We start from the raw sequence: 19890 nt of genomic DNA on the forward strand, positions 1-19890 counted from the left end.
TATCATTCTTGGTATTTAAAGAAAGAATATATCTTTCTCACCCATTACTGTTCCTTCCCCACCAACCAGTCAAACTGCAATTCCCATAACTAGTGCTAATGTATTTTGCAGTTGGCACTCAGCTTCAGAAAAACCTAACTTCTAAAGAGATAAAATTCATTTACTTTTAAATACATGTGTAAGAGATGTATGTGTGCAGGGGAGAGGGCTGACAGGAGAATTAAAAGGTAACAGAATTCACCTCCAATCCCAAAATAAGCTCAATTATTATTATACAGGCAGTCCTCGACTTACAATGTTTTGAGTTGCAACGTTTTGCACTTACAAAGTTTATAAATTGACACCCTGTTTCAACTTTATGAAGTCATTTTGACTTACAACGTTTGGTCCGATGTGATGCCACACCAGCGAACAAGTTCGCTGGGTCGCTCATCAGTTAGGCTCCGGAGCGGTGAGAGACGCGCGGGTGAAGCCCGCTGCGCCCCCATTCCCCCAAAGCCCCTCAGCAGCCGCAGAGCCCCCTGCCAACCCCCCAGCACAGCCGGAGGTAAGCGGGCTCGTGGTGGGAAGGGGTTAACTTCTCGCTCCCTGGGAGGAGGCGGCTGCCTGGAGCTGGGCCGGGTCAAGCCCCCGCCCTGGCCACTACTTGGCCCAGCCCCTCAGGGAGCCACGCGAACAGGCTGCGTAAACAGGTGCTCGAGTTAGTGCGGAGTTCGCGCAGGGGAGGGTGTGGGAGGGTGTAGGAGGGCACGAGACCCTGCCTGTGACCCCCCCAGAGTAGTCAGCCCCAGCCGTAGCCAGCCTAGCAGAGGCCTGACACGGATGGGCATGCGCCGCACCCCGAGGGTCCCCTCAGGTTCTGCGGCCCCCACATCAGGCACCTCAGAGACGGCCCCCCAGACGGAGCCCCTGGCTCTTGGCTGCGGGGGCTGCCTGTCCCTTTTTCAGGCTCTGGGGCCTGGGAGCATGGCCACCTCCCCTTGCGGGGTCTGCTCCCTACTGGGGTCTCTGGCGCGCCAGCTAGAGGAGCTCCAGGCCACAGTCCAGAGACTGCGTGCCATCAGGGACTGCGAGCAGGAGGTAGACTCCTACTGCCAGGCCCTTCTCCCCTGAGAGCCGCAGGGTAGAGTAACATCTCCCTCCAGGACTAAAGAGGACTCTGGGACCTCCCGCTCTGCCCAGTCAGGGGCATGGACCAAGGTGGTCAAGGGCCTCAAGGCCCGCCGCACCAAGGCCCCTGCCCCGCCGGAGCTTAGCAACAGGTACACACCTCTTGCAGCCCCAGCAGAGCCTGCTCAGTTGCCAGCTCCCGCAGGCAACCCAGGCTCAACCACAGCTACTGCCCCCGCTCTCCCCAAGACAAAGCAAAAGGTGTTTGTTGTGGGAGACTCCATCCTGCGGGGGACTGAGGGGGCAATCTGCCGACCCGACCCCTTAGCCCGGGAAGTCTGCTGCTTCCCAGGGGCCCACATCCGAGACATTGCGGAGAGGATCCCACAGCTCCTCTGGCCCACAGACCACTACCCCATGCTCCTTATTCACGCGGGCACCAATGACACGGCTTGGAGCACCCCCAGCCAGGTCATGAGGTGCTACAGGGAGTTGGGAGCGGGGCTTAGGGGTCTGGGAGCTCAGGTGGTGTTTTTGTCGATCCTCCCAGTCTCGGGCTATGGGCTGAGGAGGGACAGGAGGATCCACGCAGTGAACCAAAGACTGCGGCGCTGGTGTCATCGGGAAGGCTTTGGCTTTCATGACCACAGCCCGCTCTTTGGAGAGAGAGGCAGCGAGCTGCTGGGAAGAGATGGCCTCCACCTCTCCCCCCTGGGGAGGAGGCTCTTCTCAGCCAGGCTGGCTGACCTGCGCCACTGGGCTTTAAACTAAGCCAGCTGGGGGATGGGGGGATTACTGCCACTGCTGGCCCGTGGAGCAACCCTTGCAAAGTCAGCAGACCAAGGCACTTAAGGGAGCCCACCCCTGGCACAATCTGTGGGCAAGGCAAGAGCCCCCAAGGGCACACTTGCCTGCCTGTACACTAATGCCAGGAGCTTGGGCAACATGCAGGAGGAGCTCGTCCTCCTGCTCAGTGCAAAGAATTATGACGTCATTGGGATAACGGAGACCTGGTGGGACTCCACTCATGACTGGACCACGGGTATAGAGGGCTATACCCTGTACAGGAGGGATCGTGTTGACAAAAGGGGCGGGGGTGTAGCTCTCTATGTGAAGGAAAGCTACATGTTCCTGCAAGCTGATGTTGGCGACTGGCATGGACAGCTAGAGACCCTCTGGGTAAAAATTCGTGGGGAATATGGCACAGGGGACACAATGGTGGGAGTCTACTACAGACCTCCCACTCAAAGTCCTGAGCTTGACCAGGAGTTCGCCCGGGAACTGACTGAGGCCGCTTGCTCCAGGACCTTGGTTGTCATGGGTGACTTCAATTACCCGGACATCTCATGGGAGGATCACTCAGCAAAATCCGAGTGGGCGCAAAGCTTTCTCTTGTGCGTGGATGACCTCTACCTGACTCAAGAAGTCTATGGGCCAACGAGAGGCAAAGCGCTGCTTGACCTGGTACTGGCTACGGGGGACGACCTAATCGGCGACCTGGTGATCGATGGGAAGCTGGGTGACAGCGACCACGAGCTGATCACCTTCACCATCCGCCGTAAAGCTGGCAAGTCAGTCAGCAACACAGAAGTCCTTGACTTCAGAAAAGCCGAAAAGCAGAAAAGAGGCTTGTCAGTCAGGCCCTTAGGGACCCTGACCCCAGGGAGATGGGAGTTCGAGAAGAGTGGTTGCTTCTCAAGGAAGCGATCCTCAGTGCACAAGCTAAATCTATTCCAACATGGAGGAAAGGCAGCAAGAAGGCACAGCAGCCCTCCTGGCTCTCCAGGGACCTAGTGGACCTCCTGTGGCTAAAAAGCAAAGCCTACAAAGGATGGAGGACGGGATTCACCTCCAAGGAGAATTATTCTGCACTGGTCCAGTCCTGCAGGGAGCAAACCAGGAAAGCCAAGGCTGCAACTGAACTCCAACTAGCTTCAAGCATCAAGGACAACAAAAAGTCCTTTTTCAGATATGTGGGGAGCCGGAGGAAAAGCAAGGGCAACGTTGGACCCCTGCTAAACCAGATGGGGCAATTGACAACTGACGCCCAGGAAAAACCAACCTATTAAATAGGTACTTTGCGTCAGTCTTTCATCATTCCCGTGGGACGCCCATGCCTGCTGTGGGACAGGGAAATCTGGGTGAGGGGGATCCCCTCCCCTCCATAAATGCTGACCTCATGAAGGAACATCTTGAGAAGCTGGATACCTTCAAGTCAGCCGGCCCTGACAATCTGCACCCCAGGGTACTCAAGGAGCTGGCGAGCATCATAGCCCAGCCCCTGGCACAGATCTTTGAAAACTCCTGGCGCTCTGGTGTAGTGCCTGAAGACTGGAAGAAGGCCAATGTGATGCCGATCTTCAAGAAAGGGAGGAGAGTGGATCCGGCTAACTACAGGGACATTAGCCTGACTTCTATCCTGGGGAAGATCTTAGAAAAGTTTATTAAGGAGGCCATCCTTGATGGACTGGCCCAGGCTAATATTCTAAGGGACAGCCAGCACGGGTTTGTTGCAGGTAGGTCTTGTTTGACCCATCTCATTTCCTTCTATGACCAGGTGACCTATCACCTGGACGAGGGAGAAGAGATTGATGTCATATATCTTGACTTCAAAAAAGCTTTTGATCTGGTATCCCATGATCACCTCTTGGCCAAACTGGCCACTTGTGGCCTTGGCTCCACCACGATCCGCTGGCTGGGAAATTGGCTCCGTGGTTGGACCCAGAGGGTTATAATTGATGGCAGCCACTCATCGTGGTGCCCTGTGACCAGTGGGGTCCCTCAAGGCTCTGTCCTTGGACCCATACTGTTCAACATCTTCATTAATGATGTGGACATTGGAGTCAGGAGTGGACTGGCCAAGTTTGCCAATGACAGCAAACTTTGGGGCAAAGCATCCACGCCAGAAGATAGGCGGCTGATCCAGGCTGACCTGGACAAGCTCAGCAAATGGGCAGACGAGAACCTGATGGTGTTTAACACCGAAAAATGCAAGGTTCTCCACCTTGGGAGGAAAAACCTGCAGCATCCTTATAGGCTCGGCAGTGCTACGTTGGATAGCACTACAGAAGAAACAGACTTGGGGGTCATCATTGACCACAAGATGAACATTAGCCTGCAATGCAATGCTGCGGCTAATATAGCGACCAAAATGCTGGCTTGCATCCATAGATGCTTCTTGAGCAAATCCCGGGACGTCATTCTCCCCTTGTACTCGGCCTTAGTGAGGCCGCAGCTGGAGTACTGCGTCCAGTTTTGGGCTCCACAATTCAAAAAGGATGTGGAGAAGCTTGAGAGAGTCCAGAGGAGAGCCACGCGCATGATCAGAGGTCAGGAAAACAGATCTTAGGATGATAGGCTGAGAGACATGGGACTCTTTAGCCTGGAAAAGCGTAGGCTCAGGGGTGATCTGATGGCCACCTATAAGTTTATTAGGGGTGACCACCAGGATCTGGGGGAACGTTTGTTCACCAGAGCGCCCCAAGGGATGACGAGGTCGAACGGTCACAAACTCCTGCAAGACTGTTTCAGGCTGGACACAAGGAAGAATTTCTTTACTGTCCGAGCCCCCAAGGTCTGGAACAGTCTGCCAGCGGAGGTGGTTCAAGCACCTACATTGAACACCTTCAAGAGTAAATTGGTTGCTTATCTTGCTGGGATCCTATGACCCCAGCTGACTTCCTGCCCTTTGGGCAGGGGGCTGGACTCGATGATCTCCCGAGGTCCCTTCCAGCCCTGATGTCTATGAAATCTATGAAATCTCCCTGGAGAACATCTGTCCAAACTTCTTTGGATACTTTCTTTAAGAAAGCACACAAGACTCCAGAAAAACCTGCAGCCAAGACTCCTGAGAAGACTCCAGCCAAGAACCCTTCAAGAAGTCCAACCAAGAGCCTTTCAAAAAGTCCTGCAAAGTCACCTGAAAGAAGTCCTTCCAAATCAATATGATTACTATTTACAATATAAATACATTAATGTAGCTATAGTACTCATGTATAATTGATCGAGTACAAAATTCTGGGGTATTTTTGGTGAAAATATGGTTTCTGAACCAAGGCCTGATACCCATCCCCCATTTATAGCATTGTTTTAAAGAAGAAAATTGGTTCCGAGTTACAACATTGCAACTTAAGACGCAGTTTTCAGGAACCAATTTTATCCTAAGTTTGAGGACTGCCTGTATATAATATGCTCCCTGATCCACATATATAGCCATAAGAAATGCCAAATTTTTTCACATACAATGCACTCTGATCTCCATGATTTATGATTTTGAAAAGAGCTAAAGAACCCCTAGGGCTGTGAAATAGGAGGGCAGAGAGACCAGGAGCAGCTTGCAGAAAACAAAATTGTCTTAAGAAGGGTTAGCTTAATTAGTGGAACATCAAGACGATTCCAAAGGATAAAGGATCATTAATGCCCATGATGAACAATAAGCCATTAAGTTAACTGACTCCTTCAGTTATCTGAGCAGTAATGCCATAGCTACTGCATGGTGGAGCAGGAATCAAAGCTGGGTGCTTTATGCTGATCAGAAAATCAGTTCCCTCATTTAATACATATACACACAGAAATTATAAGGGACTGATTTTTGGAGGAAAGGTTCATGTTGTATGCAAGAAAATACAGTATCACATGGGGAAACAGGAAAAAAAAATAATGACTTTAAGATTCCAACTGTTATTAGATTGTTCATGTAGTAGTTTGAGTTGAGTATCTTAAATAGACAAGCACAGGGGACTGCCCTGACCATTCATCTTTAGCTTGTCAATATCTCCCATTGGCATGGATTGAGTATAGCATGTTCCTACATCGCAGCCTTGATTTTTAAATTCTGATTAAAGTACAACCCATAAGTACTTGAAACCAAATCCAGTCCTGGTCTGAACATGCATGACTCCACTGAAGAGGTGCACCTAGGTAGCAATGGCCTGAAATGTAACCAATTAAGATCTGCATCAGACTTCTGCTTTCACACTAACGCATGCATTGCTTTTCATTCCTCAGCAGCAATTTACCTCCTGCAAACACATCCAGATTTTCACTTTAGGAATATTCTATTTGCATGAAAGTATGAATAAATGTAGGCCAGATGGTAAATCTTTGCATTCATTAGCAAAATGTTTGTGTTAATTGTAGGGAAAGTTTATAATTCTTGAATTATACAAGATGCACCTGTATGTATGTAAGGGCTATACCCTCCCAGATAAAACAGGTACAGAACTGATGTTTCAGAATCTACACATTTTTAGAGGAATACAAATATTTAAGCATATCTTGCTTGTAAACATGCTTGTGGTTAACATCTTGTGCATTCTTGTCCTACTAAAGCAACAAGGAGGGTGTAGCACACAATGAAAAACAGTAATATCCTCCAGTTTTTCCCAGAGCAGACGAAATGGCTAAGAACCCACAAACAAAGGATGATGTCAAATTGTTCCAAGTTCACCCAAAGTGACACTGAATGCTTTCTGGTGGTTTCATATGCTGCTTCTAATGATTTCCTACTGTATTAAGTTTCCTCAACAATAGATTCAGTAAGCACTTACGCGCTTATCAAAGCAGAACAAACGTAGTTCCCAACTACAAATTCTGTTTTTCTGAAAGCAGAAGCTACCCTTGGATAAGAAACAGGAGGTACATTTTTGTATAAATGTAATTTCTAATAAGCCCTGCCAGTTTGGCAAAGGCAAGAGGTTAAATAACCAGCTTGCCGTTCCTTCTGCCTACTCAAAATGTGTCGAAGACATCTGGTAGACTGGCCTGTATTAAAAAGATATCAAAGGTACACAGAAAATCACAGTTTCAAAATTACCCAAAGTACAAACAGAAATATAGCTTGTCTCTGCTGCGCTTTCACTAGTGAAGCCCATTTCTTCTTTACAGGAAGTACTTTGTTCGGTCCCTTCCCTCCCCTCTCTCTGGCAACACTCCCCACTGAAAATTACCCTGAAGTTTAAATAAAACTCCTGCCACTGACACTTTTAGTCAAAAGAGATGCATATTAAACTGGTTTCCATTAAAAGCCAAAAAGAATTGAAGTAGCTGGTCTGCAGTAGCAGCAATGCACAGACAACATTCAACAAGCTTGAATGTGCAATGCCTTATAGTTGTACATTAACTTTCAGAATCTGAAAAAAAAGAAGAAAACCACCGCCAGCAGTGATATGGGGGCTGAGTGACTGTCAGCAGAAGAATTTGGACATTATATTTGTTCTCCTTCCTCACTTTTCAACGCTATTCAAACTCCTTCTATTTTCCTGTATCCAATGAAACCCGATAAACTTCAGGAGCTTGGTACTTGGTTGGCTTGTTGCCAGGATATACATTAACTATGTCTTTACAGCATACTGTTCTGATGAGAAAAGAGTTTTCCTGGCCTTGACCTTGTGTACAACTCAGCTGAAATCTTTCCCAGAAGACAATTTGTCTAGCATATTCACCTCCCAGAGGCCTGAGGAAGGGCTCCCTGCATCTTTGTGAGCTTTAGAACGAGCCTTTAGTGTCATATTTTTACTCAGCTGGCCTCCGTTGACAGTCCTCTCTCTCAGCCAAAATTTGTCTCCCCAGCTCAATACAGTGGGTGGCACACACTTGCTCAAATAGCAGCTCAAATCTCATCTCAGCAGCATGGTGGTTTTCAATCCCTGAAGTTTATCATAATAGATGTGCAGCATGGGAAGAAACAGGCAGGAGAAAAAGGAGCAGGGGGTAGGTGGTCCACAAAAGAAGCATCTCTCAAGCTGCTTGGCAGAGCAATGAAGAGCTGAACTATGGCAATAACACAACAGGACTACCAGTGCAGAAAACAGTCTAGGCTGTAACTGGTTCCCCACTAGAACAAGCACAAACTTAGATTATTCCAAAACCTGATAGAGTAGGCAAACAAGATGGCCCAATGGCCAGCCCCTAACCCTGACCCTTCTCTGTGAAGCATCTTCCATTAACCCCCGCCCCCACCTGCTTCCATGTGAAAAATGAACGTCTCCTCAACTACATAACTAAAGACACAACACAGCACTTCACAGGCCCAACCAGGTGTGTGTGAAGACACTACATCCCTACATTCCCCGCTCCTGTTGGAAGCCACAACTATTGCTTCCTCTGGGCTGGGCAGGATGCCTCTTTACAGCCCTGTCTATCAGGACAATGTCTGGGGGCCAGAGAGGGGCATGCCTTACTCAAAGGCTGCATAGTTTCAGTTTCATAGTTGGTAGGGTCGGAAGGGACCTGAGCAGATCATCAAGTCTGACCCCCTGCCATGGCAGGAAAGAATACTGGGGTCAAACAACCCCAGCAAGTTGACTGTCAAGCCTTGTCTTAAAGACCCCCAGGGTAGCAGCCAGCACCACTTTGCTTGGAAGTTAGTTCCAGATCCTAGCTGCCCTGACAGTGAAGTAGCGCCTCCTGATGTCTAGTCTGAATTTACCCTCTGCCAGCTTGTGACCGTTATTTCTAGTCACTCCTGGTAGTGCTCAGGGGAACAGGGACTCCCCCAATGCCTGCTGGTCCCCTCTGGCTAGTTTGTAACAAGCCACTAGATCCCCCCTCGGCCTTCTCTTGTGGAGGCTGAACAGGTTCAGGTCCTATAGCCTCTCCTCGTAGGGCCTGCCCCCTGATCATGCGGGTGGCCCTCCTCTGGACCCTCTCCATGCTGTCCACATCCCTCTTGAAGTGCAGCGCCCAGAACTGGATGCAGTACTCCAGCTGTGGCCTGACCAGTGCCACATAGAGTGGGGAGAATCACCTCCTTGGACCTGCTCGAGATGCATCTGTGGATGCATGACAAGGTGCGGTTGGGCCTTCCTAACCGCGTCCCCACACTGCCGACCCATATTCATCTGGGCATCAATGATGACTCCAAGATCCTTTTCTGCCTTTGCACTGATGAGAAGGGAGTTCCCCAGCCTGTAGGTATGGTGCTGGTTCTTCCTCCCCAGGTGCATCACTTTGCACTTGTCTGTGTTGAAACACATCCTATTCCTATCCGCCCACCTCTGTAACCTGTCTAGGTCCAATTACAGCCTATTCCTCCCTTCTAGTGTGCCCACATCCCCCCCATATCTTAGTTTTTTAATGAGAATGGGGTGAGAGAGAGTGTCAAAGGCCTTCCGAAAGTCCAGAAAGACTAGGTCCACCGCTACCCCTACATCTAAGGATTTGGCGACCTGGTTGTCTGACAGGACCTGCCTCTAATGAACCCGTGTTGGTTGCCCCTAAGCATAATCTTGCCTGCTGACCCCTCATGGACATGTGCCAGAATAATTCTCTCAAAAAGCTTACCCAGGACCTAGGTAAGACTAACTGGCCTATTGTTTCCTGGGTCCTCCTTCCTCCCTTTTTGGAGGTGGGAACCACATTGGCCCTCTTCCAGTCCTCTGGCACCACACCAGAGCACCACGAGTAAAGCCATGCCAGGGGTCCTGCAATGACCTCAGCTAATTGCCTCAGCACTCTGGGGTGGAAATCGTCCAGACCAGCTGATTTAAATACATCCAGTCCCTCCAGAAGTTCCCTGACTAGATCCTCCCTGACCCATGGCTTAGGTGTACCTCCCCTGGGCCCTGAGGGGGGCCCAGTGGGGGGTCTGATCTGGTCCCTGCTCAGGAAAATGAAGGCAAAGAAGTCATTAAATAGGCTAGCTTTGTCATCTGGTGTGACGACCAAATTTCCTAGCATGTCTTGCAGGGACCCCACGTTACCCAGTACCTTCTTTTTGCTCCCTATGTATTTAAAAAAGGACTTCCTGTTGTCCTTGATCTGGGAAGCTAGCCAGTTCCATCTCTGCCTTGGGCTTCCTGACTGCCCTCCTGCATCCTCAAGTAACCACAGTATAATCCTCCCTGGTGATGTCCCCTCCCTTCCATTGGGTGTACGCCTCCCTTTTAGCTAGGAGACATTCCCAGATGCTTTTGGTGAGCTATGGAGACTTTTGCACCCTCCTGCTCCCTTTGTTCCATGTTGGGATAACTTCCCTTCGGGCTTGGAGGGTAGGTGAGGGTAGGGAAATAAGACAACAGTGACTCAAGCCTTGGAGTTGGCCATGAGCCCCTCCTCCTCTCTGTCCTGCTCCCTGCCTTGAATGTGAATGGGGATTTAGATGCCCTTCTATGGGACTGAGCACCTCCCCCTCTAACTTCTGTCTGAGTTGAAATACAATGGATTTGTACAGCTTCCCTGTACACCAGGCCCAGATTTCAGGGAAGAGGCCGCATCTCCACTTCCAAAGACCTTGTGCAAATATCGTAATAGGAATCTGTCCCTTTTGTTCTGTGTTTGCACAGGGCCCAGTGCAATAGAGTGCTGGTCCATCCCCAGGGGTCATGAGGTCTGTTCAATATAAAGAACAAAAACAACAATAAATGAACCATCCCCATCAGTGTTTCCCTCACTTGTCTGATCTCAGTGAAATGAGTTTTGGGCAAGGAGAGGAATGTCCCACATTGGGCGTGAGGGCAACTGAGAAGAAAAAACAAAATTACCAAAGGCAGCAGGCTGAGGGGAAGGTATGTACAAGCAAAAGAGCCCACCCTGGTGTTTTGCCCTTCTACCCAAACAAGTAACACAGAGGATATGAAATAAAATAAGGAAATACAATCTAAGACAAGATGGCTTGTGGGGCCTTGTTACTCTCAGGGAGAAGAGGATGCTCATTTGCTGTGCATCAATGACCAACCTGTTCTGTTTGCTCTCGGTGTTCATGACACATGAGATCTCTCCCCCAGTGACAAGATCTAGAGTTCTTAACTTAGGACCTGCGTTCAGAAGTCTTCATGAGATTTCTTTGTCCTTGAGTTCTACAGAATAAGCCAGAGATTCTCAACTGGGGGTTGCTACAAGATCCCTTTAGGGGTGCCATAGCACTCTGTGCAAGGAGGTGAGTACTCTCAGTGCCCTGGTGCCCACTCCAGCTCCCTAGTGTGTTGACAGCTGATCTTCTGGGATCTACCACCGCTGCTGCCCTCTTCTGCCCAGTAGCCTCTGCCCTTTCCTTTCCTCTATGCTCTGAGCAGTGCACTCTGCTGAAGGCAGATGGGTAGGTGGGTGAATGCAGGGCTGCAGAGCCACGCTTTTTAGGCAAGTTTGCCTCCTAAGTCCCAGGACCAACAAAAAGCGTTACAAGGGCAGATGGCACCAGTTGCCAGCATACAAGACCCTGGAAGAGCAGCCGCGGTGGTGTGGGCCACCTTTGTTCCCTCAGGTACAGAGTGGGGGCAGATGGTGGAAAAATCAGGGCACAGAGGGGTGAGGTCCTTTCTCACTGCCCTCCCCTGGTACCAGCTGGAATAGTGGGTTCTCAGTGTTTTTACCCTCAGGCCTCACTCCATATATCTCCTGAATTTAGAGTAGCTCAATTATTCTCAACCAGGGTATTGCTAAATTAAAAAAAAATGAAGGGATGCTTTGAGGTTAAAAAGCTTGAGAACCACTGAAGTAGCAGTCACTGGCTCCCCACACTCAATGTGCCTCAAAGCTGACAACAGGTTATGTACATAACTAAAGCCTTTGATAGGAGATATTATGTACATGAGCTATAACATGAATTAAGCACTCTTTCTGCCCAAACAGTGGGGAAGGATATGTCAAGGTATCTGCAACAAGCCTGAGGAATAACTGGCACCAGGGATTTTCCGGGTTAATCCCTTCCTTCCTTTAAAGCAGAACTTTGGAAGCAAAGGACACATTTTTTATTTGCAAGCAGGCTGAGATTTTCAAAGCTGCCTAGGAGATTTAGATGTGCCCTTTAACTTGCTTAGGTAGCTGTGCATTCAAATGCTATAAGCCGCTTTCCACATCTCAGCCTTAACGTCTACACAGAAAAAAAACCATTTAAAGGGAACCTGAATTTTCAGAACATATTCTCCAAATATTTAGCCTGTAACTAAAAAGGACAGAGATGCACTCGTTCTGTGGAATAATCTGTCAAACAGTGTGTACAGAAATGTAGTCCTCAACCTGCAAGGTCAACCAACTCTTCTACTGGCTCTTGCCATTCAGTTATTTTATGCTGCAGTTTCATGGTTGTAAAGCTCTTAGCAGAAAAAAAAATAAGGGAGGAAATTTATGCCATGTTTTTCAGTTGTTCTTTTTTCACATCACACAATATTCACAGATTTCACTCCTAAAACTGACTGCCAGTAGTAATTTGGAAATATAATAAAACAGGAGGTGGAGACTGCCTTGCTATACCTGATAAGGAATACAACATGGGTACCATATTATATGATGCTAAAAATGGCCAACATATCCTATTTATAGCCACCATGGAGGCAGCTATGCTTTGCTTGTGAATTCTGTCAACAACTCAGCATTTCACTTAGCTCAGACTGCTCAATGGAAGGAAATCTGTAACAAACCTGTACTATCTCAAGCTGCCAAGGAATGCTATACTGCAAGTGAATAGAAGATTACTGAATAAAATAAACCCAGAAAAAAAACCCCTCTCCTTAACTCAGGTTTCCTTCAAGGTCAGTATAAAACTCTGTCACAACACTTAGAGGAACAAAGTTTGTAGTGTATTAGTGACCTTGTCTACAATAAAGTCACCCGCAGTTGACCTATAAAATGTTACAAGCTTGGGGATAATACCTCCCTCTGGCCCACTATAGTTTGCCAAAAAGACAACCAGCAAGACCTACTTCTATACAAGCTCTCAAGTTAAATTTTTCTTTTTTTAGTGAATGATTGTGTTTCTTCAAAGTTCTCTGTTAAAACTGCCCTCTAAATTCGAAGCCAAAACTTAGCAGGCTTGAAGTGTGAGGTGATTAGATAAATAAAAAGCAAATCAAAAACAGGATGATCAACACTCATCTTATTGTGCTATAACAAAAATAGTATCAGGGTTCCTTTCATCATCTTTTCACCCCACTCTGACCCGCCCCGTGTAGCACTGCTACCCTTCCAGACAAGCAGAATGAGACAATACATCTTTCTAGAGGTAACCTTTCCACCACTAATTGTGGCTTGAGAGTGCCAATTATACTGCTACTTATTCTCTAGGCAGCTGGTTCCCGCTGCTTATGGGACATTTCATGCCAAAAGGGTTTCAAAGAACTGAAACACCCCTGGCATGGAGAACTGGGGTTTCCTCTTACTTCCTTTTTCTGAATTGTAACGATTGTAATTATTATAGGCAAAGTGGGCCAACTTCAATGGGCAAGATGAGAGGCTGCTTCTTCCTTAGGACAGTCTCTAGCTTGGTGGTCAGACCATTCTCCTGGAAGGTGAGAGATGTGGATTTGAACCCCCACAGCCTGAGGAGGGCCTAGAAACCATATCTCTCTGGGAGATATGCTAACCAGGAAGGGCCAGATTCTATTCTACCTGCATCTAAGTGCAATACCATTCCACCCTGTCCCAGTCCCTGAAAATCCAGTAAAGCATCTACTTCAGTAAGACATCATCATCTGACCTGTATGACTGAATCACAAAAAAAAGCAGTCAGGGGGACAGGAATCAAGGAAGAGGACCCATTCAACTTCTGTAATAACAGGTTTTCAGACACTTGAATAGACTGGAATAGAATTGCACCTTAATGCCTAAGTCCACTTAGATGCCTAATAGGTGGAAGAGTATCATAAAACAGAGTGTCTCTACCACCCCCAGCTCTAAGAAATGCATTGCTCCTCTTCTGTTTTTCAAAAGGAAAAGTTAGGCATCATTCTGTGAATACTGTGCATAGGGACAGCCCAGTATTTTGTATTTAAATGCTGAACTTGGCAGGATTTAAGATGCACCCCTTCCCTTCTATATTTCATACTGGCTAGTGTAGGCAGCTTTCCACTCAGCACACTGGCTGTTGTGAATCCCATTGTGAGGTGGCTAATGCTCCCAAGAAACATACCGGGAGGTTGGGTGACAAACTCAAGGATGTGAATCCAAGTCTGGAAGCTAGGAGTCAAAGTTTAGCATTGCAGTGCTGAGCATTTACATGTGGGCCCAGGACTGCAGTATACTGAGCAGGGATGGAGCAGCCCTGACTGGTAAGGGGCCCCAGAAGTCAGCCTGCCTGCCATCCCAGGGTTATTCCTCCCCAGCCCAATGTGCTGCAGAGGGCCTGGGTGGGGCATGAGGGTGCTACAGTGCAGGCCTAGCCAGCAAGCAGCCCCCACACTGTAGCACCCTGATGCTCCAGCCAGCTCAGGTCACTGTCTACACATACATTTCAGTGCACTTAACTACTCTGCTGTAGGGCAGTACTTGTCCCAGACAGAACTATCTTACAGTGGAGTTAATTAGTTTACTGATCTCTAACAGAGGTGCACATGTAGATAGTGACACTTTATTGTGGAGATAATTAGTTAACTCTGCAGTAAAGTGCATGTGTAGATGCATCCACTGGGACTTTGAGTTAGTTCTGGTGACTTTTAGTGAGAGGCTGATCTCCAAAAGTACCTACGTAAGTTTTGTAATTGGGACTTGGGCACTTTGGAAGACTTTCCCCAGAGCCTCTTGCAGGTCGGTATTTGCCACAGCAAAGGGAAGTGCAATTTCCATTCATATGTCCCACTGCAGGCATGGCTACACTGTCAGCTTCAGTTAAGCAGCACTAATGGGCCCTGTGAAAATTAGCAAGACTTGCAGATGTTCTTTTGAGAGACCTAGCTCTCTTTAGCAATACCACAAGGCAATCAGGAGAGCTGGTTGAATTTGCAACCCAGACAGGTTTGTCTTTGAAGCTAATGTACAATGTTTAATAGGCTATTCATTCTAGTCACGGTAGCATTTCCCAGCTATGAGACAGGTATGTTTAGTTCATCTTCTCAGGTTTCCCATGTGCTTTGGATTGCAGGTTTCTAAATGAGCTTGCAGAAGTTTTGACAGTGGAAATTCATAAATATGCACTTTCTTCTGTCTCATTTACAGACTATAATAAAATGTGCTAGATGACTGCAGAGGACACGGCTATATGTCCTGATGGGATACCGGCAGCTTAATGAACAATTAAGCAATAAGTAATTATTTCTGCATTTGGGATTTAATGCCACACAAGTACTTATTAGAGAGTCTGAATCCTGACTTTACACATAGGCTAGGGAGGAATAGCTTTAAATCCTTTTAATAAATCTAAGCAGACTGATCTTGTCATGGAGCAACTAGCAGCCTGGTTCCTATTCTAAATACACTTTTGAGCCTGCAACTTGGTCCCCTAGCACTGGCTGATGTGGCTGAGAAATGTATTCTGAAGAATTGGCAGATAAAAAGTTCTCAGAGCTCAGCATCCAAAGGGGAGGGACCTAGAAAGACAGAAGGAAATAGGAGATACCTGCAACCCAAGAATGTTACCAGAGCGCTCCTCACCAGAACACTAAACCTACGAGTGGGATGACTGTCCTAACATTGTCCTGGATCTCCTACTTCAAACCCCAGCAGGGCTGGCAGGGCCTTTCCTCATTTCAAGGCAAACCAAATGTTACATTTGCTAGTTGGCTACAGGAAACCTTAAAGCTGAGGATTGCTCCACTGCCTGAGGGCTGATGGGATGAATCACACTCCTGAACTGCCCCTCCCCCCAACATCTAGAGCTGGGGAGGAACGCAAGTAGCAGAGGGCCAGTCATGACATCTTTTATGCTAATCAAGGGCATTGCATTACCTGCTACATCAAGGCAGCTTTCTGTCACTGGGCTAGCACCAAGGAGACACAGTCATGGACCCAGAACTGGCCACTTTAAGCATCACTAGTTATATATGTAAGACTAGAGGTATATATGTAAGACAGGGTGTTCTGTATAGCTTCCAAGGTTGGTTCCCACCAAGGAGCTGTGCAATTTGCAACACCTGCAAAAGTGCTCAGCACAACATTCCCCCTGTACTGGGAAAGAGGTGAACACTTTAAGAGGAGGCTAGATGTACACCTTGCTGGGTTCGTTTGACCCCAGTACTCTTTCCTGCCATGGCAGGGGGTCAGACTCGATCTGCTCAGGTCCCTTCCGACCCTAGAAACTATGAAACATTGCTCTGCCTCCCCATCTGGATGCTAGAAAACCAAGAGAAGATTTCCTACTTCCTCCTCATTAACCTGCTTTCTTGGGCAAGGAGACAGCTTTATACACTTCCTTTTTCCCCTCCCTTACTCTTACTTTTCTCTAGTAAGGAGTTATTTGCACTCCTCCTTCTCTGCCCTATGCCCCTTTTCCTCTTGGGATAATAAGAGTGTCAGATTCATTTTTTCAGAGTGTTCAGCATCCCAAGGACACTACAGGGGAAGTGAACAGTGATCATGCCATGACTCAGGAGAAAGAGGTAGTTAGCTGTGTTAGTCTGAAGACAGCAAAAGGCAGGGTAGAAGTATACTTAATAGATTGGATCAGACACACGTAAACTTTTGTAAGCAATAGCTTACTTCATCAAATGCTAGGGAAGCAGCAGCAGAGGCTCTTCTTTGATCCTTCACTGTCACTGTAAGTGGACAATTTCCCTGCACCTCCCTTCCTTCCCCAGGGAGAGAACCATCAGCAGGGAATTCAACCTGATTCTCCCTAGGACTTTCTGAAGCTGCACAGTAGGAGCTATAGGAATTGGGTCAGTTTTGAGCCTGACAGGAAGCTGGGTGTGAAATGGATCAAATTCTTGAGTACTGCATTTGGTTGCTGGGACTGCTACCTGTTCCTTTCTTGGAAAGGAAACATCCTTGTTTTCCACAGGGAGTGGACAGGGGCTTATATCAAGCCAAGGTGCAAGGGATATAAAAATGACATGCCATTAATGATCCAAAGTCCTGCCAGATTTTAAAACTGCATCTTTGAATGGTTCAAGTCATTAGGGAAGCCTACAACAAATGCACAGGTTAGGGAGGCATATTCAGGCAGTTAATAAACCCCGGAACAAAAGCCAAAAATGCTTTTAAAAATGTGTCTGTTTCAGGCCTCTTTGAGTCAAACCATAATAGCTTGGGGATCTCTTTGTAAACCAAAAAACCAGGCAGAGATAACAACCTTTTGTAAGTGATTGTTAGCAGCTGTCTTTTCAGATCGTAATTGAAATGAATCAGCTTTGGCCTGGTCCAAATCCAGAAAGAACTGGGAATGAGCTTCCCAAACACTACAAGGAGGTTTAGAAAGACAAACAAAACTAATCTCTAAGTGGAGCAGAGAGAATGAATTACACTTATCTCTCAGTTAATAAAATCCAATCTCCTGCCCTCTAGGGGAAAATGTATTATGCACCCAGGGAGGTTTCTCTTCCCTGTAGAGCTCTCGTAACACACCTGAGTAGCTAACACTGTTTCAAAACAATAAAAAAGAGAACAGCATTAAAAAACCCAAAACATAAAACAAAAAACCCAAACCTGGAGTCTCTGGTCCTTACATAAAATTCACACAGAGAAGTTGGTATCAAATGAGGAAATTCTGTGCTGTGAAAGAAAGAAGAGTCTTCCCCACAAACCACAAATTAGGTTTTTTCCTTTTCAGCTAATCTAGGTCCTCTTGACAGATTAGCATTCAACTGACAGTGGTAAAGAGAGAAAATGGAACACTACAATGACTAAAGGAGACAACTGTCCAGATCACAGAGTAAACTGGCCAAGAGCAGTCAGTCTAATACTGAACTTATTGAATGCTTATTGCAAAGAAAAGGAGGTGAAGGGTGATTCCATCTTAGAGGACTCCCTAGCTCAGGAATGATCTGGTATATACAAACTACCGGTAGTAACTGATCCTCTTTAATATTGGACTCTCCTGTGAATATAACATCAATAGTGATCACCAGGTTTGATAAACACAGGTATACCTGAATGAGAAGAACTATACAATGTACATTATTGTAGATCAGTAGGCAACCTCCGCAGGCCCTTGGTCTGTCTCATAAATAGCAGGCTGCTCTCTGAGGGATCATTTCCCAATTCCCAGCTCCCTCAGTCTCCTATTAGGGAGCATCTTTAAATTCTAACTTCCATCACTACAGTTAGGACAATTAAGGAAGTATGGGCTGGATGGACTGTAAGGTGGATAGACAACTGGCTGAGCATCAGGCTCAGGGAGTAGTAATCAATGGCTCCATGTCTAGTTGGCAGCCAGTATCAAGCGGAGTGCTGCAGGGGTCAGCCCTGAGGCCGGTTTTGTTCTGTGTCTTCATCAACGATCTGAAAGATGACAGCCTCACCAAGTCTATAGATGACACAAAGCAGGGGGGAATAGTAGATATGCTGGAGAATAGGGATAGGATTCAAAGTGACCTAGACAATTTGGAGGATTGGGCTAAAAGGAATCTCATGAGGTTCAACAAGAACAAGTACAAAGTCCTGCACTGAGGATGGAACAATCCTATGCACCAGTACAGGCTGGGGGCTGATTGGCTGGGCAGAAGCTCTGCAGAAAAGGACCTGGAGGTTACAGTGGACAATAAGTTAATATGAGTCAGGAGTGTGTACCCTTGTTGCCAAGAAGGTTAATGGTATACTGGCTGCATTGGTAGGTATGTTACAAGCAAGTCAAGGGAACTGATTATCAGAGATCCTGGTTTTCTCTGATTTAAAAAAATCTCCACTTTTCAGTTAAAAAAAAGTAACTTCAACTCTACATTTTTCCATGATTAAAATGAAACATCACTATACACACATTAGTAGCGTTTCATTTAAATTGTGGGAAAATGTGGATTTGGGGTTACTTTTTTTTAGTTGGGGGATTTTTTTTAAATCAGCGAAAACCAGGATCCCTGGTGATTATTCCTCTCTATTCACACTGGTGAGGCCACATCTGGAATACTGCGTTCAGTTTTGGGCCCTCCCATTACAGAAAGGATATGGAGATATTGGAGAGAATCCAGTGGAGGGCAACAAAAATGGTGAGGGGGCTGGAGGACATGACTTATGAGGAGAGACTGAGGGAACTGGGCTTATTTAGTCTAGAGAAGAAAAGACTGAGAGGGGACTTAATAGCAGCCTTCAACTACCTGAAGTGGGCTGTTCTCAGTGGTGGCAGATGACAGAACAAGGAGCAATGGTCTCAAGTTGTGGCAAAGGAAGTTTAGGTTAGACATTAGGAAAAATTCTCTCACTAGGAGGGTAGTAAAATACTGGAACAGGTTACCTAGAGAGGTGGTGGAATCTCCTTCCTTGGAGGTTTTCAAGATCCAGCTAGACAAAGCCCTGACTGGAATGACCTAGTTGGGGATGGTCCTACTTTGAGCAGGGGGTTGGACTAGATGACCTCCTGAGATCCCTTCCAACTCTAAGTTTCTATGATTCTATAAATTGGAGACATAACCCATGGCTCTTTGTGCAGCAATAACATGGACAACTCCATGTTCCTTTCCCAGTAAATTGTGGGAGAGTCTGTTATGTTTCTGGACACACAGGCAGCATTGCGTACTATCAGCACCTGGGTGATTTTGCTCACAATGTCACCACAAACTGGCCAGGTAACCAGCCTGAGTGAATGCAGAATTTTGGTTCCTCCCATGACCCTAGATCGGGGTGGGCAAAATGTGACCTGCAGACCAGATGCAGCCCACCAGGCCATTCTATCTGCCCCACAAGGCCCCTAAAAATTTTAGAAAAATCAATAGTTATCTGCCCCTGGCTGTCTATCATGTGGCCCTCGATGTCTTGCCAAAACTCAGTAAGTTGCCCTCTGCCTCAAATAATTGCCCATCCCTGCCCTAGACAGTCTGAGTTGAAAGTATCACTAAATTGAAGCAAGGTGTGTATGTGTGGGGGTGTGTGTGTGGGTGTGTGTGTGTGCGTGAGCATGAAAGCTAGAGCCACACACACACACACACACACACACACACACACAGGTAGACAGACAGACAGAGATGGAATGGGAGGTGTTGTCTC

At 47.1% G+C, this 19890-nt stretch overlaps 1 protein-coding gene across 7 annotated transcripts in view; it reads right to left on the reverse strand.

The window, feature by feature from the left end:
* FARP1 (FERM, ARH/RhoGEF and pleckstrin domain protein 1) overlaps positions 1-19890 on the reverse strand; it is a 336263-nt gene that overhangs the window by 23790 nt on the left and 292583 nt on the right. The gene's annotated exons all lie outside the window — the stretch shown is intronic.

Source organism: Crocodylus siamensis, chromosome 1, assembly GCF_052110815.1.
Source record: "Crocodylus siamensis isolate JL-2025a chromosome 1, ASM5211081v1, whole genome shotgun sequence".
NCBI classification, from domain to species: Eukaryota; Metazoa; Chordata; order Crocodylia; family Crocodylidae; genus Crocodylus; species Crocodylus siamensis.